Raw genomic sequence first — 27,074 nt, forward strand, 5'->3', positions numbered from 1 at the left:
GTTATAAATCAAAGTCTCAGGATTGTAAAGAGTTCAAGTCTTTCTAAATTGACCTACACGTTAAAGAAATACCAATCAAAGTTCCTATAGTTTTGTCTATATGCATGTACGTGTGCAAATTTACAAGCTTATGCCAAATCTAAGAATTACCAAGAAATTTGCAAGGGGAAAGGAGCTCAGAGCTGAGACCTTTGGAGCACATCTCCCTCAGAGGCTCCAGTATAGTACTTGGACAGGTGCAGCTGTGGAGCTGGGGGAAGGCTCAGTGTTTCCCCTCTCCTGTGGGCTCAACCAGCACAGCCCCCAAAGGAAGACTCTTTGATCTGCCCTCCCCAGTCCCAGTGGGTCCACCCTGGGAAAGGCTAGCTGCACCCAACCTGAACCTGCACTACACTCTTCCTGAGGGAGCTAGAGTTGGAGGAAACTCCAGAGACTCAGTGGTATGGCTCTGAAGGAGGGAAAACTTTCTCCCAATTGAGTGGTTGCCCACACTGCCCCCAAGTAGGGGGCCCACTACCACCATACTGTTGATCTCAGTCACTCCACACTACTGCGTCTTGCCCCTTGTGGGTCTGTGGATAACCAGCAACTTGGGCCCACTCTGCAGTCTCTCAAAAGGCTCTGGAGGAAGTCCAGGTGACCTCAGGGGTGGAGGAGGGAAAGGAACAGAGTAGCCAACATGTGGACACTGGCTTCAGGGAGCCTTGGATCTTTTATTGATATGACCCCAGCTCAGAGCTGCAGGAAGCCAAACCTTGTACAGAGCTTGGCCCCTCCCATACACACCTAGGCCCAGTAGACACAGCCACAAAGGGTGAAAAGTATGGTAGCTCCAGACAGGTAGCCCAAGACCGGTTACACACAATGTCTGACATTGACCTGCACCAAAAACCCGCCTAAGTGGAGCCAAAACTAACACAACCAGTGTTGGACTTCAGACTACACCAGAGATCAACCCAACTAGCCACACAAGTGCCACACCCAAAGGAGGATTCCAGCAGGCACCAGACCTTCCTGGGAAAAACTTTTTCTCGGGGGCAGACCCTGCACAGCAACTCATGCATGGTCATTGAAGCCTATACTTATAGTCAGTTAGCCTGAGGATTAACTCCACCCATGAATGGGCCAACAGTATTCAAGACTCAACTGCAACAGGAAAGTGCACATAACCCCCACAAGAGACATCCCTGGAGCATCCAGCTCAGGTAGTCTAGAAGATTGCACCACTGAGACCCATAAGACACCTACATCATAAAGCCATCATAACAAGTTTCGGAGTCATAGCAGATCTACCTAATAGACAAAAACAAAAGGGCAGACAAAATGGGGAGATAAAAAAATATGCCCAAATGAAATAACAGTAGTAATACCCAGAAAAAGAATTAAATGAAATAGGAACAACCAAGATACCAAGTGCAGAATTTAAAACAGTGGTTATAAGGCCCTGACTGGTATGGCTCAGTGGGTTGGGCATCATCCTACAAACCGCAAGTTCATGAGTTCAGTTCTCAGTTGGGGCACATGCCTCTGTTGTGGGCCAGGTCCCTGGTTGGGGGCATGGAAGAAGCAACTGATCGATGTTTCTCTCACACACGGATGGTATTCTCTCTCTTTCTCCCTCCTTTCCCCAATCTCTAAAAATAAATAAACAAACAAATAAATAAATAACAGTGGTTATAAGTGTGCCTAAGGAGCTTAGGGGAAGAATGGATGATCTCAGTGAGAAATTAAACAAAAAGATAGTGAACATTAAAGACAACATAGAAGCCATAAAAAAAACCAGTCATAAATGAAGAACACAATATCATTTTAAAATTTTTTTATTGTTGTTCAATTACAGTTGTCCCCATTTTCCCACATTGTTTTCCCCTTCCCTGACCACCCCCACTTTCCATCCTCCCCCTCATTGTCCTTGTCCATGGGTCCTTTATACATCTTCCTTGACTTGACCCTTCCCCCTTTTTATGTGAAATGAAGAATACAGTAGAAGGAAGTAACATCAGGTTAAATGAAGCAGAGGACTGACTCAGCAACTTAGAAGACAAGATAACAGAAAACACCCAAGCTGAGCAACAAAAGAAAATAGAATTTTAAAAAATGAGGAAAATCTAAGGGGCCTCTAGGACAACATCAAGTGTAACAACATCTGCATTATAAGAGTGCCAGAAACAGAAGAGAATGTGCAAAGGATTAAGAATCTGTTTGAAGAAATAATGACTGAAAACTTCCTTAAGCTAGTGAAGGAAAAAGACACACAAGTCCAGGAAGTATGGAGAGTCTCAAACAAGATAAACCTAAAGAGGCCCACACCAAAACACATCATGACTAAAATACCAAAGGTTAAAGACAAAGAGAAAATCTTAAGAGCAGGAAGAGAAACACAGTTACCTACAAGGGAGCTACCTGTAAGACTCACATAATTTCTCAACAAAAACACTTCAAGCCAGAGGGATGGTCATGAAATAGCCAAGTAATGAGAAGCAAGGATCTATAGTCAACACTACCCTATTTATCAAGGGTATCATTTAAAATTGAAGGCAAAATAATGAACTTCCCAAATACCCCCCCTGAAAAAAAACAATTAAAGGAGTTTATTACCACCAAACCACTATTGCTAAAAAATGTTAAAGGGCCTTCCTTAAGAAGAAGAAATTAAAAAGGAAATGTAGAGATAAAGGAACATAGATATAAAGAATAAAATGGCAGCAAAAGGTACTTATCAAAAATAACTTTAAATGTAAATGAGTTAAATGCTACAATCAAAGATATAGGGTAATACAGTAACTGAGTAGATTAAAAAACATGACCCATTTTATGCTGTCTATAAGAGACCCACCTCAGAACAAAACAGACAGAATGAAAGTGATGGGATGGAAAAAAAATACTCCACGCAAAATGAAATGAAAAAAAAGCTGGGGTAACAATACTTGTATCAGACAAAAAGGTCATAACAAGAGACAAAAAAGGGCATTGCATAAGGAATCAGTCCAATAAGAGGATATAATCCTTTTAAACATACATATACCCAACATAGGAACACCTAAATATATGAAGAAAATATTGGTAGAAAATATTGGACATTGAGGGAGAGATCGACAATAATACATTCATGGTAGGGGATTTTAATACCCCATTGACATTAATGAATTGACCTTCCTGACAAAAAAATCCACAAAACAACAGTGACCTTAAACAACACACTGGAGAAGATTGATTTAATTGATATCTACAGAACATTTTATCCCAAAATAGGAGAATATGCATTCTTTTTAAATACACAAGAAACATTCTCTAGGCTAGACTATGTGCTAGGACACAAAATGTCTTAATACATTCAAGAAGATTGAAATCATATTAAGCATCTTCTATGAGCACAATGGAATGAAACTAGAAATTAGCTATAATATAAAACAATGAAAAATACTCAAACACTTAAGGTAATAACATGTTACCAAACGAGGAATGGATTCACAATGAGATCAAGGAAGAAATCAAATGTTACCATGAGACAAATGAAAATGAACACAAAACAACTCAAAATGTATGGGACAGAGCAAAAGCAGTCCTAAGAGAGAAGTTAATAACACTACATGCCTACCTCAAGAAAAAGGAAAAATCTCAAATAAACAATCTAACCCTACACATTAAAGAACCAGAAAACAACAACAAATAAACCCTAGAGTAAGTAGAAAAAATCAAATCATAAAGATTTTAAAATAAAGAAATAAATGACATAAAGACTAAAAAAATAATACAAAAGATCAATAAAACAAAGAGGTGGTTCTTTGGAAAGATAAACAAAATTGACAAACCTTTTACCACTCACTGAGAAAAAAAAGAAAGAAAGAGTACTCAGAATTAAAAGAGGAGAAATAATTGACACCACAGAAATACAAAAGATTGTAAGAAAATATTATGAACTATATGCCAATAAACTGGACAACCTGGCTGAAATGGATAAATTCTTAGAAACATACAATGTTCCAGACTATACTTTCAGGGATCATTTCTATAGTTCGTTACTAGAGAAGTTTCTCTGAAGGTGTAGAGCACCCAAAACCATGAGGAGGAGATGGAGTGTTCTCTCCTGAGTGTGAAGCCGGCTCTTGGTGTTGCTTCAGTAACTATTTGCCATTGATGATCATTCTTCTTCCTCCTTGGAGGAAGCAAGAGGGAGAGAATACCATCTGAGTGGTAAAAAAAAAAGAAAGAAAGAAAGAAAGAAAGAAAAAAAAAGAAACATACAATATTCCAAAACTGAATCAGGAAGAATGAGAAAATATGAATAGACCAAGTAAAACTAATGTAATCAAAGCAGTAATCAAAAACTCCCAGCAGACATCCTGAACCAGATGGCTTCACAGGTAATTTTTACCAAACATTCGAAGAACTAACAACTATCCTTCTCAAATTATTCCAAAAATTTCAGGAGAAAGGAAGACTTCCAAGCTCATTTTACAAAGCCAGCATTATTTTCATTTCAAAACCCAATAAAGACACTACAAATAAAAACAATTATAGACCAATATCCCTGGTGAACATGGATGCCAAAATCCTCAACAACATATTAGCAAACGAAATTCAGCAATACATTAAAAAATCATACATCATGATCAAGTACGTTTTATTTCGGGTATGTAAGGTTGATATAATATTTGTAAATCAGTAAACATGATACATCACATAAACAAAATGAAGGATAAAAATCACATGATCATATCAATAGATACAGAAAAAGCATTGGGTAAAATCCAGCACCCACTTATAATAAAGTCTTAATGCAGTAATAGGGGGAACATAATGTAATAAAGGCCATATATGACAAACCCATGGCCAATATCACATGCAATGAGCAAAAACTACAAATGTTTCCCTTAATATCAAGAATAAGACAGGGATATCTGCTTTCACCTCTTATTCAACATAGTACAGGAAGTCCTAGCAACAGCAATCAGAAAGAAGAAATAAAATGCATCCAAATTGGAAAGGAGGAAGTAAAACTGTCATTATTTTGAGATGACATAATACCGTATATAGAAAACCCTGAAGACTCCACCAAAAAACTGCTAGAACTGATAAATTAATTCAGTAAATAGCAGGATACAAAATTAATATCTAGAAATTGGTGGCATTTTTACACAACCAATAATGAACTATCACAAAAGGGAAGTTAAGAAAATAGTCCCATTTACAATTGTAACAAAAATTTTATATGCATGTGTGTGTGTATATATATATATATATATAACCAAGGAATAAATTTAATCTAGGAGGTATAAGACCTGTACTTGGAAAATTATAGGATACTAAAGAAAGAAATTGAGAAAGACACAAATAAGTGGAAGTATATACCATGTTCATGGATAGGAAGAATTAACATTATTAAAATGCCCATACTACCCAAAGCAATCTATAGACTGAACACAATTCTTATCAAGATACATATAGCGTATCTTACAGAACTAGAATAAATATCCCAAAATTTTATATGGAACCACAAAAAACCTCAAGCAGCCTCAGCAATCTTGAGAAAGAAGAACAAAGCTGGAATTATCATGCTGCTTGATATCAAACTACACTACAAGGTCATAGTAATCAAAACAGCATGGTACTGGCATAAAAACAGGCATGTAGATCAATGGAACAGAATAAAGAGCCCAAAATAAACCCACATCTTTATGGTAAATTGATATTTGACACAGGAGGCAAGAACATACAATAAGATAGACAGTCTACTCAATAAATGGTGCTGGGCTCAGTGGGTTGGGCATTGTCCCTTGTCCCACAAACCAAAAGGTCACCAGTTCAATTCCCAGTCAGGGTACATGCTTGCTTTGCAGGCCAGGTGCCTGGCTGGGGGAGTGGGAGAGGCAACAAATTGATGTTTCTCTCACTTTCTTTCTCCCTCCCTTCCCCACTCTCTAAAAATAAATAAAATATTTAAAAAAATTTTTAAATATTAAAAAATGGTGTTGGGAAAATTGGACAGATACATGTTAATAAATAAAACTAAACCACTTCCTTATACCATACACCAGAATAAACTCAAAAATGGATTAAAGACTTAAATGTACATCACAACCATAAAAATCCTAGAAAAAAACACAGGCAGTAAAATCTCAGACACTTCTTGTAGCAATAGTTTTTCTAATATAACTCCTTGCACAAAGGAAAAGATAAACAAATGGGACTACATCAAATTAAAAGATTTTGCACTTCAAAGGAAACTCTCAACAAAATGAAAAGACAACCTACTGTATAGAAGAACATAATCACCAAAAATACATCTGATAAAGTGCTAATATCCAAAATTTATTAAAAAACAGATAACACCAAAACAAACAAACAATCCAATTAAAAAGTGCACAAAGGACCTGAATAGATAACTTCTCCAGAGGACACACAGATGGCCAATAGACATGAAAAAGATATTCAACATGACTAATCATGAGAGAAATGCAAATTAGAACTACAATGAGATACCAGCTCACTACTGTCAGAATGGCTATGATCAATAAATCAACAAACAACAGGGTGGCGAGGATGTGGAGAAAAGGGAAACTTTGTGCACTGTTTGTAGGAATGCAGATTGGTACAGCCACTGTGGAAAGCATTAAAGAGTTCCCTCAAACATTAAGAATGGAACTGCCTTGTAACCCAGTAATTCCACTTCTGTGAATGTATACAAAGAAACCCAAAACACTAATCTGAAAGAATATATGCACCCCCACATTCATTGCAGCACTATTTACAATACCTAGATTTGAAAGCAGCCCAAGTGCCCAACAGTAAACGGTCAGATAAAAAAGCTGTGGTACATTTACACAATGGAATACTACCAACCATAAAAAAAGAAGGAAATCTAATCTTTAGGACAGCATGGATGGACCTGGATAGTAATATGCTAAGTGAAATAAGCCAGTCACAGAAAGACAAATACCATGATTTCGCATATATGTAGAATCTAATGAACAAAATAATCTAACAAACAAACTGGAAACAAATCACAGATACGTAGAACAAACTGACAGTTATCTATGGGGAGGAGGTTTGGGGTCTTGGTGAAAAAAGTGAATAGATTATGTAAAGAAAAAACACACATAGACAAAGACAATAGTGCAGTGATTGCCAGAGGGAAAGGAGAGTGGGGGATGTGGAAGAGGGCAAGGGGGGTAAGTGGTGGCGGAAAGAGGCTTTACTTTGGGTGGTGAGAGCGTGATGCAGTATGCACATGATGTCTTAACAGAATTGTACGCTTGAAACCTGTATGGTTTTATTAACCAATGTCACCTCAGTAAACTCAATTAAAAAAAAAATAATTACCAAGGCAATCTTGAAGAAAAGAACGGAATTGAAAAGACATAGGCAGTATGATACAGGCATGGTGACAGGTAAACATTCCAACCGAACATAATAGACTCCAGAAAGAGGTTCGTGGCTTGAACATTTGATTTATGACAAAAGTGACACCATCACAGAACAAGGAGAGAGTAAACACTTATAAATAAATAAATGGGTTTGGGCCATTTACACGCCCATGTAATCTCTAACTCATACCATACACAAAATCAATTCTAGATAAGAATATAAGAAGTAAAATAATAAAGCTTCTAAAAGATAAGGATATTTCCAAGACCTGGGGTAAGCAAAATTTCTTGAATATTACATGCAAAAAAGCACTGACCATAAAGAAAATATTGATGCATTAGATTATTCATCAAAATAAAATACTAAAGAATGAAGGGTAAGCCACAGAGTGATATAATGTTTGTGCAATACACATAAACAACAAAGAAGTTATATCTGAGATATAAATAACACTTAAAAAACAATAAAAAAGATACATAATGTCAAAGAAAAATAGGCAGGAAACTTGTACTGATGATTCACAAAAGGAGATTTCTAAATGGCCAATAACCGTATAACAAGAGACTCAATTTCATTAGTAGTCAGGAAATGCTAATTAAAACCACAAGGATTTTCCATTTCACACCCAATTAAGTTTTCCACAAAATGAAGCTTCAAAGGAAAGTTAAGTCCTTATTGAAAATTAAATATCTTCCTCAATTTAGTTTGGTGATTCAGTTTATATATATGATAATATTTCTTAGTGCCCTTCATTTTCTCTCTCTTTTTTTAAAACTACCATTGAAAAAATATTGTCTTGCTGTATGGGTCCTCTCCGACTTTTTTTAGTATCAGATATTTTATTATGTTTAGATTTTTGTGTTCTTTATTCTATAAAGTTTATTCAATTTATTTTTGGATCTCATCATTTTCTGGCTAGAATATTTTCTTAAATATGTGTACATTGTTTATTTATTTATTTATTTATTTATTTATTATTTTGTTACTTCTATTTTCTCAATTCCACCTTTGTTTTGCAAGGTCAGATTTCCTGTGGATTTATCTTGGTCTTTCTCTTTCATAATTCCTGTTTTCCTGAATTCACAGTTTGGAAAAGCAGATCCTGTAACCGAGTTCAGCATGCAAATTTCTAAGGAGTGCCTTTGGACTCAACAGTCCTGGAAGAGAAAGGAAAAAAGCAGCCTTGAGCAGAGAAAGAAGTTGATCTGAATGAAGTACGGGCTCAAAAACAACTTCCAATCTCCCCACAGAAGGCTCTGGAATGGAATGATTGTTTAGAATATCCCTAGTTGGACCCAGATCATCCAACATATTGTATATATCCTCACATGCATCAGTTATTGGATACGAGTTACCCCAGGAAAGGATGTGATCTTTGGAAGGTATTCTGTAGCTGAGGCAACCCCTGAAGAGGCTGGCAGCCAAAGTGTATAGCCCACAACCCTCTCAGCATCTGAGGCCACAAGTCCTTAACTGAAGGAGGAGTGCTGGGGGGTTCTTCACAATGTCCTCCATATGTCACAGGTCTAGTGATCCTTTGTTTTACTCTTATATTTAAAAGCCTAGTCATTTATTCTACAACAGACATCATTAAACTACAACCTAACAGCCAAATCTGGCTGGCCCAGTGTCTGTTTTTGTAATAAAAATTATTTCAGACAAAACCATGCCCATTCATTTATATATTGCCGATGGCTTTTTTATGCCATAAACAGAGTTGGTTAATTGCAACAGAGACCTTATAGTGCACAAAGTCAAAAATACCTTCTACCCAATCCCTTCCAGAAGAAGTTTGCTGAACTCTATTGCAGAAAGCTAGTGTGCCCTCTGTATGGTTGTGCAATTAGGGCTATTTCATTAATACATCTCCCCTGTGTGGGAATTTATAACAATAACAACTGAGTTAATGGAGAACTTAGATTTGGCAGCCTTTTACAATTTTAAATATATTATTATTCCCCAAAGCCCCACTGGACATCAGGTACTCTGACCTCAGAATCTAACCTCTTAATCACTGGAAGATAGTTGAAGAAAAGCTTCCCATTTCTCAGCAAGAGTCCTTCAGGCTTTGCCTCCCCCCACCACAGTACGCCCTGTGCCAGAATATAAAGCCTAATCATATAAACGGGAATCACTTTCTTTGGAGAGGTGCCCTGGGTTCTTAGGTCCTAGAATAAATGTCTAGGTACATTTTGCTATGCACATGTGTAAGGATAAGGTGAGCATAGTTAGGTTGGAAAACAGGTATATATATGTTCTGTGAATTCCTGTTTTGTCCCCTCTTCTCACCCCAACTACTCTGCACCTAATTTCTAGTTTCTAAGATCTGCTAGAGCTCCCTCATACCTGTTTTCTCTATCCTATTTTAATACTCGTCACACATTTCCATCAGCCTTTGTCCAGAAAAACACTGCCTTCTGATACTCCTCTTACACTGTTACGTTTTAATCATCTTCTCTAATTCATTGTGGTACAATAGGAAGTGAATGCCTGTGCTTAATTTGCCATTTTGATCTGAAGGCACAACTACATTTTTGTTTGTTTTTAATTGTACAATAGCTTGAGAAAAAAAGGCTAAGTTGATTTTAGTATTCTATTTTGGGGTTTTAATCGATAATGAGCACTTATGCATTTACATTTAAAGAACATTATGTCTACCTAGTGAGTGTTTGACACCAGTGCTATGTGGAGCCTGAGGCAAAAGACAAATTCAGTAATATTGATCCTGTCTTTATTTAAAAGTTTGAGTATTTTATTTATCATGGATAGCCTTATAAAAAATATTGCAGTGAAATATTTTTTATCTTCATTCCTGAGTTTTTGGTGTCCCTGTAAATTTTGTGCCCGAGCCAAGTGCTTCCCTAGCTTCAACCTGGCTCTACCCCTGCCTGAGTTGGTCCTCAGAGCTCTTGATTATATGATGTTCTCCCTCAGGGGTAAGGATAATCATTTAACTATGAATGCTAATGCCAGAGGAATACTATGGAAAAACACTTGTAGCCAAAATGTTTATGGCATACTTTTGATGTTAGCTTATTCATCATATTTACATATTTATTCCTGTAGATTAACATATCCCCATTTCAAAGAGTCCTGTGTTAAGGGGCACAGCTACCATTTGAGGCATAGAAGCAGATAATTCATTAAAGCATCAGCAATTTGTATTATCTCAAATTTTCTTATATGAAAACTAATTGGTTGGGATTAGGAGAGAGCTGAGCTTTAATGTGGAGCAGATGAAAAGGAACTCTGGTGAGCATGAGGTGAGTCAGCCTTTAGATGCAGTGCTGGGTGCCAAAAATCAACACGAGATCTGGGGTTGGCTTTAGACAGAGCAATGTGAAAGTCTCGAAAAATAAGATATGAGAACAAGTCCATTTTCTACATTCGCCTGAGCTAATTTTCCTCACTCTAATTATATGCAAAGCATCAAATGCATTATCCTCTCCCATACAAAATTTTCTCAGTAAATGCGGATTGTTCTAGCAAATGAAACATTTAAAAGGATTTGTGCATTTTATTCATGTATATTTTAAATTTACTGTTTCTGAATATGCTTCATGAAAATTATGTAAAAATAGAATGCTTCTACATTAATAATATCAATAGCAGTAATCATAATAAATAAGCATGGTGTATGTATTAAGAAATGCCAAAATGATAGGCATCTTTATTTGTGATAAATGTTGGCAAGATGTAAGCAGTACATTTAATAATGGAACCATACAATCATAACACATTTCATGGATAAATATACAAAATAAAATTATCACAGCTCTAAATTGATTCTATAAATGGATTCTAGAAAATCATTTACCAGATGATTATATTTAAGGTACCTTTCAAGCTTTCTGTGTACTTTAAAGGTAGAGTCATCTATGCACAAAAATGTTGATAATAAGAAAAATAAAATACATTTTGAAAGAGGACTAAATGCTTGATATAACAGAAGACAAAAAAATACAAAGACATTTTCTAGTAAAATAATACTGATTCACAGAAGGCAAGTTAATGTTTTAATTATTCATCAGGCTTAATGTGGTATAAGCAACTCTCAGTCATCATGATCTAAAAATTATTCATCTCTATACTGATTGCACTTTTGATTGTCATCAAATTCACGTACTTCACCCAATTTGCTTCCTGAGAAGCAACGTCGTGCATGGTTCAGGGTACAGACCTCAGAGTCAGCTGCCTGCACCGAGAGCCTGGGTTTGTGACTTTAGACACGGTACTTAACCACTTGGGTCTCTCCTTCCTCATCTATAAAATGCACCAAAAGTAGCAATTATAATTTTTTAAGTTTTTTGACAATTCAATGAGATGATGCAATCCTTGACATATAGGAATTGCTAAATAGGTGTTAGCTATTGATGTTATAATAGAAAGAATGATAAAAAGTACTTAATAAAATTAGATCACTTGAGAAAATATTGCTAGCATGTGCAATAGAGTATTTCATAGGCAACACAAGTGAAGTTGCTGTAAGAACGTGTGTGTGTGTGTGCGCTCTCCAACCTTCAGATTAAATACATGGCCTCCTAGCTGGAGGACAAGTGCAGACCACTTGAACATGTCTTCTCCTTGGGAAGCAGTCTTCCCTTCACCTCAGCTGTTCTCTCACAGTCCGTGTGAGCCAGTGCTCCTGAGGATCCGCTTAGGAGGAAAAACAAGTGCTAGTGACACAAAACTTAGAAGATGCTAAAACTGGAAGATGTCATCCTATTCATGATTAAAGCAAAGATGTAGAGTGGTGGTGGTACATACATTTAGGTGAAAACTAACTTAACAATTGATGCTTTTACTCTGACTTTTTGAATAGCATTCAGCATAACAAAATGGCAAATTATAACGCTTTTAGTTTTGCTTTAGGCACATACTCTACCCATAGAAAAATTATGATAAATTCTGTTTCATGTAATACCCATCAAAAAAGGAAACAAAATGTATCATTTATTTATACTTGTATCTCCTATGATATGAAATGTATTTCAAACATCAATAAAACTCCATTTTCATAAGTCATACATGAGAATTGTTAGCTAACAATTTTCCTCTTCTGATTTAAAAAAGTGTGCCATGGCCTATTTCTTATTTTCTACATTTCAACAATGTTTTTCTACCACCATCCACACCCTTCCACTGCCCGATACCATAAGACATGAACATATCATCATTCAACCAAAGCACAGTGGGCAGACAGTAGACTGGAAGGCTAGCAAAATGTTAACCATATAAACTATAGATGAAGGTAACTGCTCCATCATAAATATACTCCATCAACTCCACCAGTGCAGGGAACGCTCACCTTAAACTCTCCTTTGCAGGATCTCCCAGAATATTCAAAACTTGAAATATAGTATGAGAGAGAGTGGGTACAAATTCAAAGACGCAGTAGTCTTCACAATTAAGATTAAATTTTATTTTGCAAATCTTATTTAAAAGAAAATATAAACATATGATCACATTGCTAAAGCCCCTCTCTGGACCCTAGAAAAAAATTCACACAAGTGATGGGCCTAAAATTTCATTATCTTGGCACTAAATCCACCTCTGTCTCTGGAGATTATGTCTAACCCAGATTTGGGCATGACACCCTACTTTCTAAACTGACCAATCAGAGCAAAGAGAAGTAGTATTTTTCCTGAGTTGGAGAGCATTTTCGCTACCTTCTTCGTAGTGATGTGAACAAAATAGGTCTTGTAGTTATGAGGAAACTGGCCAGTGTAAAGTAATGCTGGCACAGTAGACATAGAAAGGTCCTAAATTCCTGAAGGAATCTTCAAGAAATATTCATACCATCCCTAGAGCTTGCCCTGTCTTTGGATTTATATTTTATCAGGAAAATATTGTTTAAAGTAGATTATAGTAGACTCTTCAGTTACTTAGCACTGACTTCACCCTAATAGGTATGTACAATTAATTTGCATTATTTCTTGATGGCTTATTCTTTGAATAAAGCTACTTTTACATTTTAACTTATATAATTTTCAACTATGAAATTATTCTTTTTAAAAATTATTGTAAGCTGTTAAATTTCACAATGATCAGAGATGGCAGGGGTTTTAAAACTTCTGATATTTTTCATGTATGATAATAATGAATAGTTTCAAGGATATTCAAGTATATGAAATGAAATTAATGTATTAGAATTTATATCAATATTCTATTCTGCATAAAGGATCATCTCACCTCAAAGAAATATTTTAAGTTGTTTAAAGAAATCCAGGGGTTCTAGACTATTTTAATGAATTTCCAAAGTTCAAAAACAAAGCTAAACTGTTTAAACAGTGATACGGAAATACATTTTAAAGTATTTTCTCATTGGTGAGATATGTGTTAAAAGTTTGCTCTTCTCAATCACACATATTTCAAGGCATAAAGCTGAAAAGGAATTTCCTTTTATTGTTTATAATAAAAATGCAAACAACTCAAAACCCCATAATTCCCTTAATACTCAAAGCTCATTTAAAGTTGTGTTCTGAAACAGCTACTGTCTTTCGATTTACAATCTTTAAAGCTCTAGGAAGTCCCAGGCGGGAGACCTCAAGCATATAACTCAGTGAGAAAGAAAGGTGATTAAGGAGAAAGTAGGGGGGAAAAGAGTTTTATTTAACAATTACAAAAGGAATATAACAAAATGTGTTGTCAGAAAACATTAAAATTCTCTGAAAGGCAAACCAAAAATCCAAAAGCAAGAAAACTGAAAAGTAATACCCAAAGGAATACTGACTAGTTTGAATCAGTAGAAATTTTCTCTTTAATATGGAAAACAGTTTACACCCTGAGGTTCCTTGGCCGGGTGAGGAAGCATTGTTTAAAAAAGCAGACAAGACAAACAGCAAGTGTTTCATCGTCTTGGACACCGCATTTCTATTCCATAGGCTTCACATTTCCCAAATGTTTCTATGGTTGGGAAATTCTGAGTGCACTTTTCATGGTGGATTCAGCTTGCATTTTTTCCCTCATTCTCACGGTGAGACCCACTTACAGAGGACTCCCAGGGTCTCAGAGAGAAGTAAGCTGAAGTCATACTTACAGCTGTTTTTATGTCCATGCCTTACTAAAATATACAAAAATTTCTGCAGGGAAGACTGAATTTTATACTTTTTATACAGGTCTTTTGCACCCATTCTACAAATCCATGGAAATGTTTAAAACCATTCTTGTTCTTCCAAAATGCTGTGTAAAAACTGTATGCAAAATGTGATTGGTTTAATGATACTTCATGTCTCTCAGTCCTTTTATGATTGCGATGTCTTTTTTATTTTTATTTTTTGCTTTTTCTCCAAGGAGCTACAGGCTAGTAGTTGGACAATATAAACTATGACTGCTAGGAAAGAAAATTTTGTTTCTCCAAAAATTTTTAGGACCTCCTTGAGGATAAAAACTTCTTTGACTTTATCCCTAAGCTCAGAGGGTTTTCAGTCTAACATGGGAGACAAGACAACAGTATGGTAAACCGTGGAGGTGAGAGCAAGGGCACGCAAGCAGGGTATCGCAACCGGAGAGAGGGAGGACAGGAGAGGGTGTGGTGTGCTCAGTGATCCCTTGTTTATTTTTTGTTACAAAATATCTTAAGTCTAAACAAATATAGAGAAAATAATATAACAAATAACCCTGTTCCCACCTTTAATTTCGTTAATAAAATTTTTGAAACTTAAATTCAGATCATTCAAATCAGTAAGAATATTCAGATGCATATTAAATGGGCAGAAAGTGGCAAATTCCTGGGAAAAAGGGGGGATATAGCTAACAGACCCCTGACTAGATCCTTCCCATCTAATGTGGAAGGTATCTTTCTATCTAAGTTGAAGATATTTATAGTTTCCTTCCTGAAGCAGGTTTTTCTATCTAAATCTCTTCAAGAAGAAAAGGGGAGGATAAAACTCTCACTGAGTTTGTTCGGTTTAATTGATGCCAGTTAGAAATAATCTGCGCTCCACTTATTCCCAACCCCACACAACGAACTATCTCTTCAAGATTGCTCAACAGTAAAGTGAACCAAATATCTCAGATTTCTTTTTAATTTTCTTCCAAAAGTATGTATCCACCAATCCACCTTGCTCATTATTCTAAACTAACCTTCTCACTAACAGAGCCTTTATAATCTTAAAGGGCTACTCAGTTATTGTGGAATAAATTTTGCAAAATAATTATTATAGAAATATAAATTCAGCTATATTACATTATTTTCTAGAATATTAGAAGTATGAAGTAATGCATGTTAAATCCTTCAATGAATATTAATAAACTGATTAATTTTATTAAATTTATATACTTTTAAATCAACAAAAGAGACAGAATTTTAAAATTGGAAGCCTGCCCAATTAAGCCTACTTTGATATTTTTCTATTTCCATTGTTGGTAGATTAAGGAGGCTGGAGAGAACAAAGCAATGAAATGTAGGGTTGGATAGAAGGCAAAATGGAGAAACACACATTTCTTTTACATTGATGGTGCAAGATAGCGAACTACTAACATCACAGCACATAGAGATGGTACATGGGCAACAAGACAGCAATGAGGAATGCTGTGGTCTTATGCTCTGGTGCTGGTGCTTGTGACTTCAAGGAGTAGGGAAAGAAAAGTAATCTGATATTTCAAAGGAATGTTAACCTAGAGGCATAAAAACAGTGGATAGAACTCACTTAAGGTCAAGCTCTACCTTTGCTAAGGAAGCTATAGGCCTGGGATATGACTACCCACTCTGACCTTCCCAGTTAGGAATTTGTGATCAGACCATCCTCTGTGGCTATTTTTGGTCACTGAGCTGGTCAGACCTGCCATGTGGACCTTCTGAGCTTGTCCAGTTTATTGCGTAGCCCCTTTTTTGTTCACACTAGCTCAGTCATATTTAGAAATATCTAAAATAATATATTTAATGCAAAATAACTACTAAAAATAACTATTTTGTTAAAATACATTATGTCCCTTAAATTAAGAAATTTTAAGTTAATGTTACCAATTTATGGCAGTGTTTACAGGCAGGATGATAGGACTGGAACAGAGGGACTCTGATCAAATTCTGAGCTGTGGAGGCGGCAGAGACTGATGAATCCACTTGCACACCAGTGTGTGTGCCAGTCTCAGCCATCCATTGCGGATGATCAAGCCTCCTCCAAACTTGGTAGGTTAAAACAACCATTTATTAGCTAGATATTTTATAGAACAGCAACTTGATCTGAGTTCCGGTGGCTAGTTGCTCTGAATTCGACAAAGACCACTTATGTAGCTGCAGTTGTGTGACGGCTCCACTTTGGACTGGGCAGGTCAAGATGGCCTCACTCGCGTCTGTCAGCATGTGCTGGAACTTCAGTTTTCTTCTGTGCACACTCCTCTCCTCTTGTCGGCCAAGCTGCATTTCTTACATGGCATTCTTAGGACAATGCTCCAAAAGGGAAAGCCCAGAAACTGCAAAGGGTATTAAGGTCTAAGCTCCAGAAATCATTTAACTGTCACTTCTGCCCTATTCTATTGGCCAAATCAAGGCCCTAAAGCCAACTGAAATTCAATGGGGTGGCAGGGAACAGAATAAATTCTACCTCATTATAGGACTAACCACAAAATATTGCAGTTGCTATAGTCTCACTGTAATCTACCACAGTGGTTTTCATATTGCTGGCAACCTTCAGGAGCAAAAAAGAAAATTTCAAAAAATAATTTTCATGAGGCTGGAAAATCATTGGTCAAAGTATTATGTAAATTCAGAAAAACCTAATGGTACATTTCTTTCTCCTATACACAAATGGAATCATAACATTCATGTCTTCTTCATATTTTTGACCAATGAAAGAGTATCTGCCATGTAGTGGGTGGGAAATAAGAATTTGTTGAATTAATAATAAAAGAATTTGAAATATATAAAGTTGTTTATGAATTAAAAAATGCAAAGCAGTTTTCATTCTTTTCTAAGCCTCTAGGTCTAAGAAACAATTTTGCTATAAAATGCTAGGATATACATTTGAATAGAGCAGTTTGAGACCTAAATATGGTGATGTTTTAATCAGATGAGCAAGGTACCCTTGTGGATGGACATTCAATGTTGTTCCCAATACTTAAGGCAGAGAACTGCAAACTGGGTAAAAATTGATGAAGTGTGTACTTCCCATTTTCATAGCAGCACCCACATAGAAGATGTGAGGGAATTTACAGGTCACTTGCATTTCTATGTAGAACTTCTCATAATGATCGTATATTTATGGCTAAACACATTTTAAACTTACAGAACTTTTAAATGAGACGCCAGTTCTGCAAGTATTTCTAATGAAAGTTTGCCACTTTCAAATTCAACTACTGCAAACTTAAAGGCTCATTGTACATGGACTGAATTGTAGGTGTGTATTTACCATCTTGACAGAATAATTATGGATGATGAGGAAAAAATCAAGTACACAAACTAATGACCATTTTAAGTCTTTCTGAGGAAAACATAATTAGTTTATTTTTCAGTAAGTTTTAAAATATCATTGTCAGATAAAATTGTACCTTGCAGTTTGTTAGTCATGATGAAGATTTAGTTTAAGATACCTTCAAGATTTTAAATTAGTTTATCATGTTATCAAGAAATTATAGGGGTCTATAAGCTAATTAGAAATATGGTTAATATAAAAATAAATGTATACAAACGTACATCACTGATTTAAAGACACTTAGAAATCAATAAAGCCTAGTTAATTGAAAATGCTAAACTGTGTGATTTGAATAATGTGAAGAAAAAGTTTTCCAGTACTCTAATAAAGTGCAATCAACCTTCCTCAAAATTAAGGCATAATCTATAATATCATGAATTAACTGTAAATTCATAAGTCTCTGATCTTAAACTCAATCAATTAACATAGATACTCATTACTTTTTTTTTACAAATTTTTCTATAGCAGATTAGAGTTAATAGAAACATTGTTTTGTACACTTCCTCCAAACAACTTCTATTACCAAGCAAACTAGGAAAGTGGCCACATTTGCCCCTAGGATTCTGTGGCATTATTACAGCGTTTCTCTAAAGTGTCCCCTCTCACTACCTCAGGAATCACAGTCCCTATAATGCACCAGATAAATTTCTTGCTTTACCCTAACAGTAAAAAGCAACTCTCCTTGCCTTCATAGAATTACGAGCCACTTTCCACCTTGGAAGCCTTTCCTTCACATCTCTTTTAACATAAGCCCTGGCCTGACCCATATTCTCACAATACCCAGAATCTCTTTCCTCTGGAATCATTTACTATTTCAACTGTATTACTTTGTGGATATTCCAATATTTTTAAAATAAAGTGTGGTGGAAAGTTAAAAAAAATCACCTTATATATGTTCTCAATTCTATTTGTATATATGTAAAGCCAATTACTTCAGATTAGAGAATAGACATTATTTCATATAATTTGTGTAACCTCTTAACAAATGTAACCTTACTCTGAATATTTAAACACAAAAAAATGAGCATAAAGATATTGCACATGTACATATATATTTAATGTAAATTTCAGAAAGGCAATACTCCCTCTAAATGACATTGGCAATTAATAAACATGAATTTATATTGAACTTAACATGTTAGAAGTTATGCAAAGGAAAGGTGGGTGATATATTATGTTTTTAATAGGTTGTTACTGCTATATATGTGAAGGCATTGAGTTGAAAAACGAAGAATGAAAGTAATGTTAGTTATGTGATTATCCATTCGGTCCAATCCAATATCTAGAGTAGTATTCTATGGCAACATTGTATAAATTCTTAAACTATTCCAGCAAAGTCATGTAACTCTTTCCATCCTCCCAAACTCTCTTCCCATTCATACTTTTTCTCTTTATGTACTTTGGCATATATATCCTTATAATTGTTAATAGCAAATATAGGAGAAGAGGTTGTTTTCCTGTGTAAGCTAACTCTGCTTACTTGTTCACTCAGAGAATTATTTTCTTTATAACGTCCCTGTGGTTTCAGCTTTCCTTTGTGTGGCGCATGGTTGGGCGGATGAGACAAACGTGCCCTGAAATCAAAGGCTGGTCTCCCGTAGGAGACCGGATTCGGCGCTGCCTCGGCTGTTGACATAAAGGCTTGAGAGACAGGTGCCGGTGGTTGTCTGCACGGCCTCTGCTTCATCCTGCTGCCACATTTGAACTCTGTCTGCTTCAGTTCAATCTGTGTCCCATGCGAATAGGTGAACATGATCCCCATTTCTAAACTCAGGGCGACATTCTGACAGATCAGTGCCAATCCTAGAAATTCCATCCCCTTAACCACCACATTCTTAAAATAGGCTATTTTACCAAATTTGGCCGATGACATCAAAAGGAAAGTCTAAGACTGAAGGAATAGTTCCCCCTATCTATCTCTCTGGACACATATCTGAATGTGACATGAGCAATGGCCTTAAACTCCCTAAAACCAGCCTGAGCACAGCCAACCTGTGCAGGGCAGAGCCCAGAGGACTGTGGAAATGTGAAGCACTAAGCTTGGATACTATACTTCCTCTGACTACTGTTATGCAGAAGACCATCCCTCTCTGTTTAAATAAGTCTGAAAGAGTGATTTTGTCTGTTATAAGCAGCAGAGGGCATGTTAACTGATACAAATGAATAACCCAGTAGTTTCAAGTCTATGTAGTATACTTGCAGGGTTTTTTTTTCTTTTTTCTTTTTTCAAATCTTAATGGCAACAGTCCCCAGGACCCTAATATTTAAAAATTAGAACCCCTCAAATTGTCTTTAGTTTTCTCTGATTGTTCCCAAGTAGGTTTCTCACATGACGGGTCGATACATCAGTCTTTCAACTACAGTCACAGCACAGTCTCTGCCCAGGTTTGGTTTTTCTGTTCCTCATTCTGCCTGTGCAATTTCTTTTCCTGCTAAGCTGCACAGAGAGACATCAACATTGATGCTACCCATCAGGAAATCAATAATTCATGCAAAGGTTGTCATCTTGAGCATCGCCAAGGCTACCAATTCTCCAGCTGTGTTGTTGCATTCTGTGCAGAGGGGCAATAAGCACTGTCTTCCTCAACTACGTACCATCCTGGTTTCCTCACTCCCAGTGCAGTTGTGATCTTGTCCAAAATAATTCTACATATTTCTGCTTCTAAGGCCTCCCTCAAACAGGGCTCCAGAGCAGGCCGTGTAGGAACAGAGGATGTCTCACATCACTGCTGTCATGATCTCGCCTCTCTTCTTTCATTATTAAAAAGAGAATGTTGCAGTGGATTCAAGCAAATGCCTTGAGGAGGGTGAGGGTGCTGACGCTGGAGGTGTTGGTTGTAGTAGCTGTGAATAACCCCCAGCCAGCCTGCCTTGTTACAATAAAAAATTAGGAAAATAGTCTTCATGGATGAATGTTTTTCCCATTAAAATAGCTATTTACTCTTTCTTGTTTTTACACATGCTGCTTGCACAAGTACCATTAGGCAATTTTTAAATCTTTTGTCAATTAAATTAGATTTTTAAAACATTCAATGTAACAACACTCATGGAGCTAATTTTAATTTAAGACACATTCTGAATAAAAACCTGCCCACAAATGCCATGTTTATAGACCCAAGGTGGTCATAACAACTGAAATGTATTCATTTCACCCAGCCTGCTAAATATCTTTTTATGCCGAGTCAATCATTGTCATCTCAACCCCATGGCAGCTGAACATCACAATAGTTATGAACTGAATCCAGATGAAAGCATATGTTGTCTAGGACAACCAGATGACAGGGACTGACACCTTACTATTTATCAGGGCTGGGCAAATAACATAAATAATGGGCTCTGTGGGCGGCCTGGGACAAAGTGAAAAGTATATACCTGGTCTAGGAGAGCATGTGTCCCACCTACAAGAGGCCACTATTTTTCAGCTTCAGGTCACGGGTCCCAGGGAGAACTGTATATGTATTGTCTTACCTTCTGGATTTTCAAAGGAAGCTGCAGTTCTGTTTCTATGTAAAATCCTTAGATTTTTTTCCATATTGACTACTTTTTCAAAATGTTTCATAACACTACATGGAAATACAAACCAAAACCATAACGAGATGTAACTTCACACTCCTTAGGCTGTCTATAATAAATTTAACAACAACAACAAAGAGAACAAATGTTGGCAAGAAAGCAGAGAAATTGGAACCTCTGTGCATTTCTTTTGGTAATGTACAATGCTGCAGGTGCTATAGGAATTAGTTTGGTGATTCCAAAAAAAAAAATTAACATGGAATTACCATATGATACGTACCTACCAATTTCACTTCCAGGTACGTATCTAAAAGTATTGAAAGCAGGGGCTCAAACAGATGTGTACATACCAGAGTTCATACTGGTACTATTCACAGTAAGCAAAAGGTAGAAAAAACCCAAATGTCCATTGACAGGTAAATGAATAAACAAAATGTGGCATATAAATACAATGGAATATTAGTCAGTCTTAAAAAGGGATGAAATTATGATACATGCTATAACATAGTTGAACCGTGTGAACATTATTCTAAATAAAATAATCCAAACACAAAATGACAAATATTGTATAATTCCACTCATCTGAGGTACTTTTAGTAGCTCAATTCATAGAGACAGAATGTAGAATAGAGATTTTCAGGGGCTGGGTAAGGGTAATGAGGAATTCTTTTTTAAAGAAAAAATTGGAGGTGGATCTTTGCAATGGTTGCAGAACAATGTGACTGTGCTCAATCCCACTGAGTGGCACATTTAAAGATAATTAAAATGGTGAACTTGATGTTGTTTTGTATACTATATCATTATGAAAAAGAACTATGTGTGCCTAATAAAATGCATCCGCAGCTTGGGTGTGGTCTAGGATCTGTTGGTTTTCAAAGCAGAATTGTAGTCGAAGATTTAACATATGGCTAATTGTCTGTGGAAAAATAAACAGTGAAAGAATGAGTGAGAACTAAATTGTCATATACCAAGTATATGGAGTATTTACCCTGTACATTTGCTTCTTTTAAAGGTATTCAATAAGCATGTACCAAAATTGATTCCCTCATATTATCAGCTCTCTAATGAAACTAGTTAAAGTACTTCACAATCAGCCCCTAATTCTGATATAGCCATCTTCAGGTTATATACAGAGTCCGGGGCAGAAGTAAGGCCTGCTTGAGTGTGGTTGGCAGGGTAATAATATGGGTGTAATAATATAGTTTTAATTTGAATATTTCACCTAAAATGTCATATAGTGTGCTTGAGTGTGATATTGTTATGTTACAGAATTGCATGCTTATGATTTTTTAATAAAAGATTTTGTAATAAAAGGGGTGTTATTTGTGCCAGACCCTGTGTATATATCCCCTTGAGAGAAATGGGGATGATGGAACAAGCTCCCGCTTCTGATGACAGGCTCCGAGCACGCAGGGATGAGAAATGAAAAATAAGGGAATGGGGCTCAACTGCAGGTAGTGCTGCTGCGGTTGCCACATCAGTTCTTCCCACATTTTCTGATGACCTGAGACCTGGTCATCTTTGACTTTCCTCAGGCCAGGAGTTTTCATGGGAATCCAAAATGGACACATTATGGTCAGAAAGGGGTCACTAATACTGCATCTACTGTCTGTTACATCTTTTCAGACTGGGCGAATCAGATGATCTCTTCTGGGAATCTGAAATGTGTAATCAGTTACAAGTGCGGAGTGGTTGACTGATTAAAGCTTTGACTTAGTTTCAGAATGGCAAATTTGAACATGGTTAGGTTGGCAAAAGTAAACCTTTAAGTGGCTTGATTATACAAAAGCTTTGAATTCTGAGAGGTATTCTAGTAAACCATCAAATTATAAATATATTGGGTTTTCTCTATGAAATCTGTTTTCCTTCAAAGAGCTCACATCTGTTTATGTTCCTTGCAACCAAAGAAAGGCTGCTAAGACCAAGTTCAAATAGAATCTTCAATTGAATTTTTGACCTTGAAAGTGACTTTAGAATCTATTAGAAAAATAAGAAAGGAAGTAATGTAATTTATTTTAATTAATGTAGCACAAATAAACTTTAATATTTGTTAGGCCACAGTAACTAAAACTTAAAGAGATGTTACAAGAGTTTTCAAATTGAATAAAAGCATATGAAGGTATAAATATGTTAGGGTTAATAGAAGATATGAATTATACTGTTTTTTCAAACATCTCAGACAGATATCTATCTTAGATACATTATTGAATAAATTAAAATCAAGCAAAATACCCTTTTCTCCTATTAGTTCATCAAAGCCTTAAAATGTGATAACATAAAGGTATGCAAATGTACAAAGAAAGAAACATACTCAAATACATTGTAACCAGCAGAATCCTTTTGGAAGCAATTGAGCAATTCCACAGATTCTCTAGAAACGTCTGCAAGTTTGACCCTGTATTTCAATTTTAAGAAACCTCTCTTAAGAGTAATGTCCAAAGTATGAAAACTTCACTAACAACCGTAATCATCCCCCAAACAACACAGAGATGATTAATGAGAGAAAAATTTACTAATCTCTTCCCAAACTGTTTTCCATAGTATGTTAATTATTGTTATTTGAATAAAGGGTCCTGTCACCAAGATAATTTAATAGATTCTTTTAAACAAGAATCTTTACTTTAAGCCTTCTCAGAATGTTAAATGCTAATATGCACTATACGTTCACAAAAAGCACATTTCCTCAAAAACTTTATCTCTAAGACATTAAAAGATACTATACATCAAGAGTTACTAATTCTGTGGAAATTGCTTATAATTCACCTTATATTGAAAAATGAATGGTAAGGAGTTGAAAAGAGAAGATATTGAAGGTAGAACAGGAATGTGGTTTCGATGGCAAGATAAATTTTGTGTTTTTCAAATTTTCTATAGTGTGTTTATAAAACTTTATCCCAAAGAAAGCAATAAATGAAAATAAATAAAAATGGGCTTTCATTAATTTTATTTTTTAAAGATTTTATTTATTTGTTTTTAGAGAGAAGGGAAGGGAAGGAGAATGAGATGGACAGAAACATCAATGTGTGGTTGCTTCTCTGGGCCACCTGCTGGGAACCTGGCCTGCCATCCAGGCATGTGCTCTGACTGGGAATCAAAGGGGCGACCCTCTGGTTCGAAGACTGGCACTCAGTCCACTGAGCCACACCAGCCAGGGTGTGCTTTCATTAATTTTAATATAAAACCGAGATAATTACCTAAAATAGTGCCTGGACATAAGCTCACTTTTGGAAGCGGCCAAAAGAAAATACCAAAGGAAATAACGTCAACGTGCACTGTTTTCTGCACATGTGTGTGTGTGCTTTTTGAAGTAGAAAACACTTGCATTTTACTAAGAACTTCAATGCACTATAATAAAAATACTTGATACTTCTTTAGAATCAAGATGTATACAATTCAACATCATGTAGTCCCCTCCAGTAGAGATAGTAAACATTTACTATCTCTACACTCCCCCTCCCCCTGGCTATTGTTAGATTGTTCTTAACTTCATTTTACATTTAAATAGATGCAAAGAACCATGTGTTTGGAAGGTGAGTATGAAGAAACTGATTCTTAAATTGTTCCTGAATCAAGACTCATTATTTGGCAGTCATGCTATCATATTGTAATAATGACATAGGATTCGATTTATCTTTTGCTTTTTGATTCCATTGTAAACACATTTATCTCTGATTGGGGAGGAGATAAGTTACTAGAACAGGGCACATACTAAACCATAAAGATTTCTCCTTCATTTATCCTTTAGGATAGTTGCAGGAGAAAGGCTGAGGCATCATTCAAACACATTAAAATTAATAAATTAATCACTACATTTATGAATCATTAATTAAGTTGTTAATTATTTAATTAACAATTAACTACATAAGTTAAGAGCCATTAAAATGCACATTAAAATCAAACAGGTTTATTTTGGGGTGATGAACATATTCTATAAGTGACTGTGATAGGGTCACACATACCTGTAAATATGCTACAATCCATTGACTAGTACACCGTAAATGGGTGAATTGTATGATAAGTGGATTTTATCTCAAAAAAAGCTGTTTGGAAAAACAACACCATGAGGACTGGATCTTGAGAAGCATTCCTGGAATTTCGTAAAAAGAAAAATCTCAGCCTTGGAAACAAAGGCACAGCAGCATTAAGACCACTCATTTCATTCCCTAGCTTGTTTGAGGAGCAGCTAATTCTAAAATCATTGACTGATGAGACATCTGCTCTGGTCTTAGTGAGTTTTGTCCATGTTTGTTATTCTTTCACTTGAATCCATGTAGGTTTATATTGGTGATATTTACTTAAAACATTTTCTCTTCTGGTCATACTAAAGTAACTTTATTGTACTAAGATGTGATATACTTTAAAAATTGCCTCTAATAGAGATTGTTTAAAATATTATAATTGAACAATTTACAATAGCCAAGTACTGAAAGCAACCGAAGTGCCCATCAGCAAATGAGTGGATCAAAAACTATGGTACATTTACACAATGGAATTCTACACAGCAGAGAGAAAGAAGGAGCTTTTACCCTTTGCGACAGCATGGATGGAACTGGAGAGCATTATCCTAAGTGAAATAAGCCAGGCAGTGAAGGACAAATACCATACGACCTCACCTTTAACTGGAACCTAATCAACAGAAGAAAAAAGCAAACAAAATATAACCAGAGACATTGAAGTTAAGAACAATCTAACAATAGCCAGGGGGAGTGGGGAGGGGATAGTGGGGAGAGGGGTTTTCAATAACTAATATGAAGGACACATAGACAGAACCAAGGGGGAGGGTGGAGGCTGGGGAGGGAGGTGGGTTTGGCTGGGGTGGGGTGGTGGTGTGGGGAGAAAATGCAGACAACTGTAATTGAACAACAATAATACATAAATAAATAATAATTGGTCTACAGCACCATGCTTCTCAAATAACTTCTCCCCGGTATCATATATCTAAAACATCCAACTGTTTCACGTTCTCAGCCATGTCATTTCATGTACAATCTGCCCATCCAGCACTCAGAATACTTAGAAACCCATGCCCTGACTAAGAAGTTCTTATCATCTTATACTTTCTCTGATGTATTGAATGTATACTAACTTTTTTATCCTGTGTATTAAGAATTTCATCAGTCAACAATTACACTCTTCCAATAGGAGGAATACAACATTTTATCTGTGGCATAAACACATTCTGAAATAAAGAAAATATGTTTCATGATTTAAAATATGAATCATATTTTACATGATTTGAGATCCTAGATTTTCAAATCCAGTTGGTACAAACAGTCGACAGAAAATGTGCACAACTAAGAAAAGTATTTTGGTTAGGAGACAGCTTGTCTTCTCTAAATATGCCCTTCTGTACCCTAAATTTTATGAAATAACTACATAAAATCCTAGATTTCTTTAATTACTAATAACTAGGCTCTCAAATTTATCTGAATTTTACTGCTTTTATTTTTTAAAGATTTTTAAATTAATTTGTTTGTTCGTTAGTTTGTTTATTTTAGAGAGGGGGAAGGGAGAAAAACATCAATGCACAAGACATACATCAATCATTTGCCTCTCACACATCCCACCTGGGAACCTGGCTAGCAACCCGGCTAGCAAACCAGGCATGTGCCCTGACTGGGACTCAAATGAGAAACCTTTTGGTGTCAGGCCGGTGCTCAATCCAATGAGCCACACCAGCCAGGGCTGCACTTTACTACTTTTAGAAATCAAATCAATCATAGGACAAAACCAGTGTATGAACACACATTTTCATAAGATTGATGGTGTAACTCTTTGGTT

At 36.0% G+C, this 27,074-nt stretch overlaps 1 non-coding gene across 1 annotated transcript; it reads left to right on the top strand.

Moving 5' to 3' along the window:
* Positions 1 to 3,984: 3,984 nt before the first annotated feature.
* Positions 3,985 to 4,196, top strand: LOC112297449 (small nucleolar RNA U3). The gene has a single exon (XR_002974024.2). It is a non-coding gene; the product is annotated as a small nucleolar RNA U3 (small nucleolar RNA).
* Positions 4,197 to 27,074: the final 22,878 nt, after the last annotated feature.

The sequence above is a fragment of the Desmodus rotundus genome, chromosome 11, assembly GCF_022682495.2.
Source record: "Desmodus rotundus isolate HL8 chromosome 11, HLdesRot8A.1, whole genome shotgun sequence".
NCBI classification, from domain to species: domain Eukaryota; kingdom Metazoa; phylum Chordata; class Mammalia; order Chiroptera; family Phyllostomidae; genus Desmodus; species Desmodus rotundus.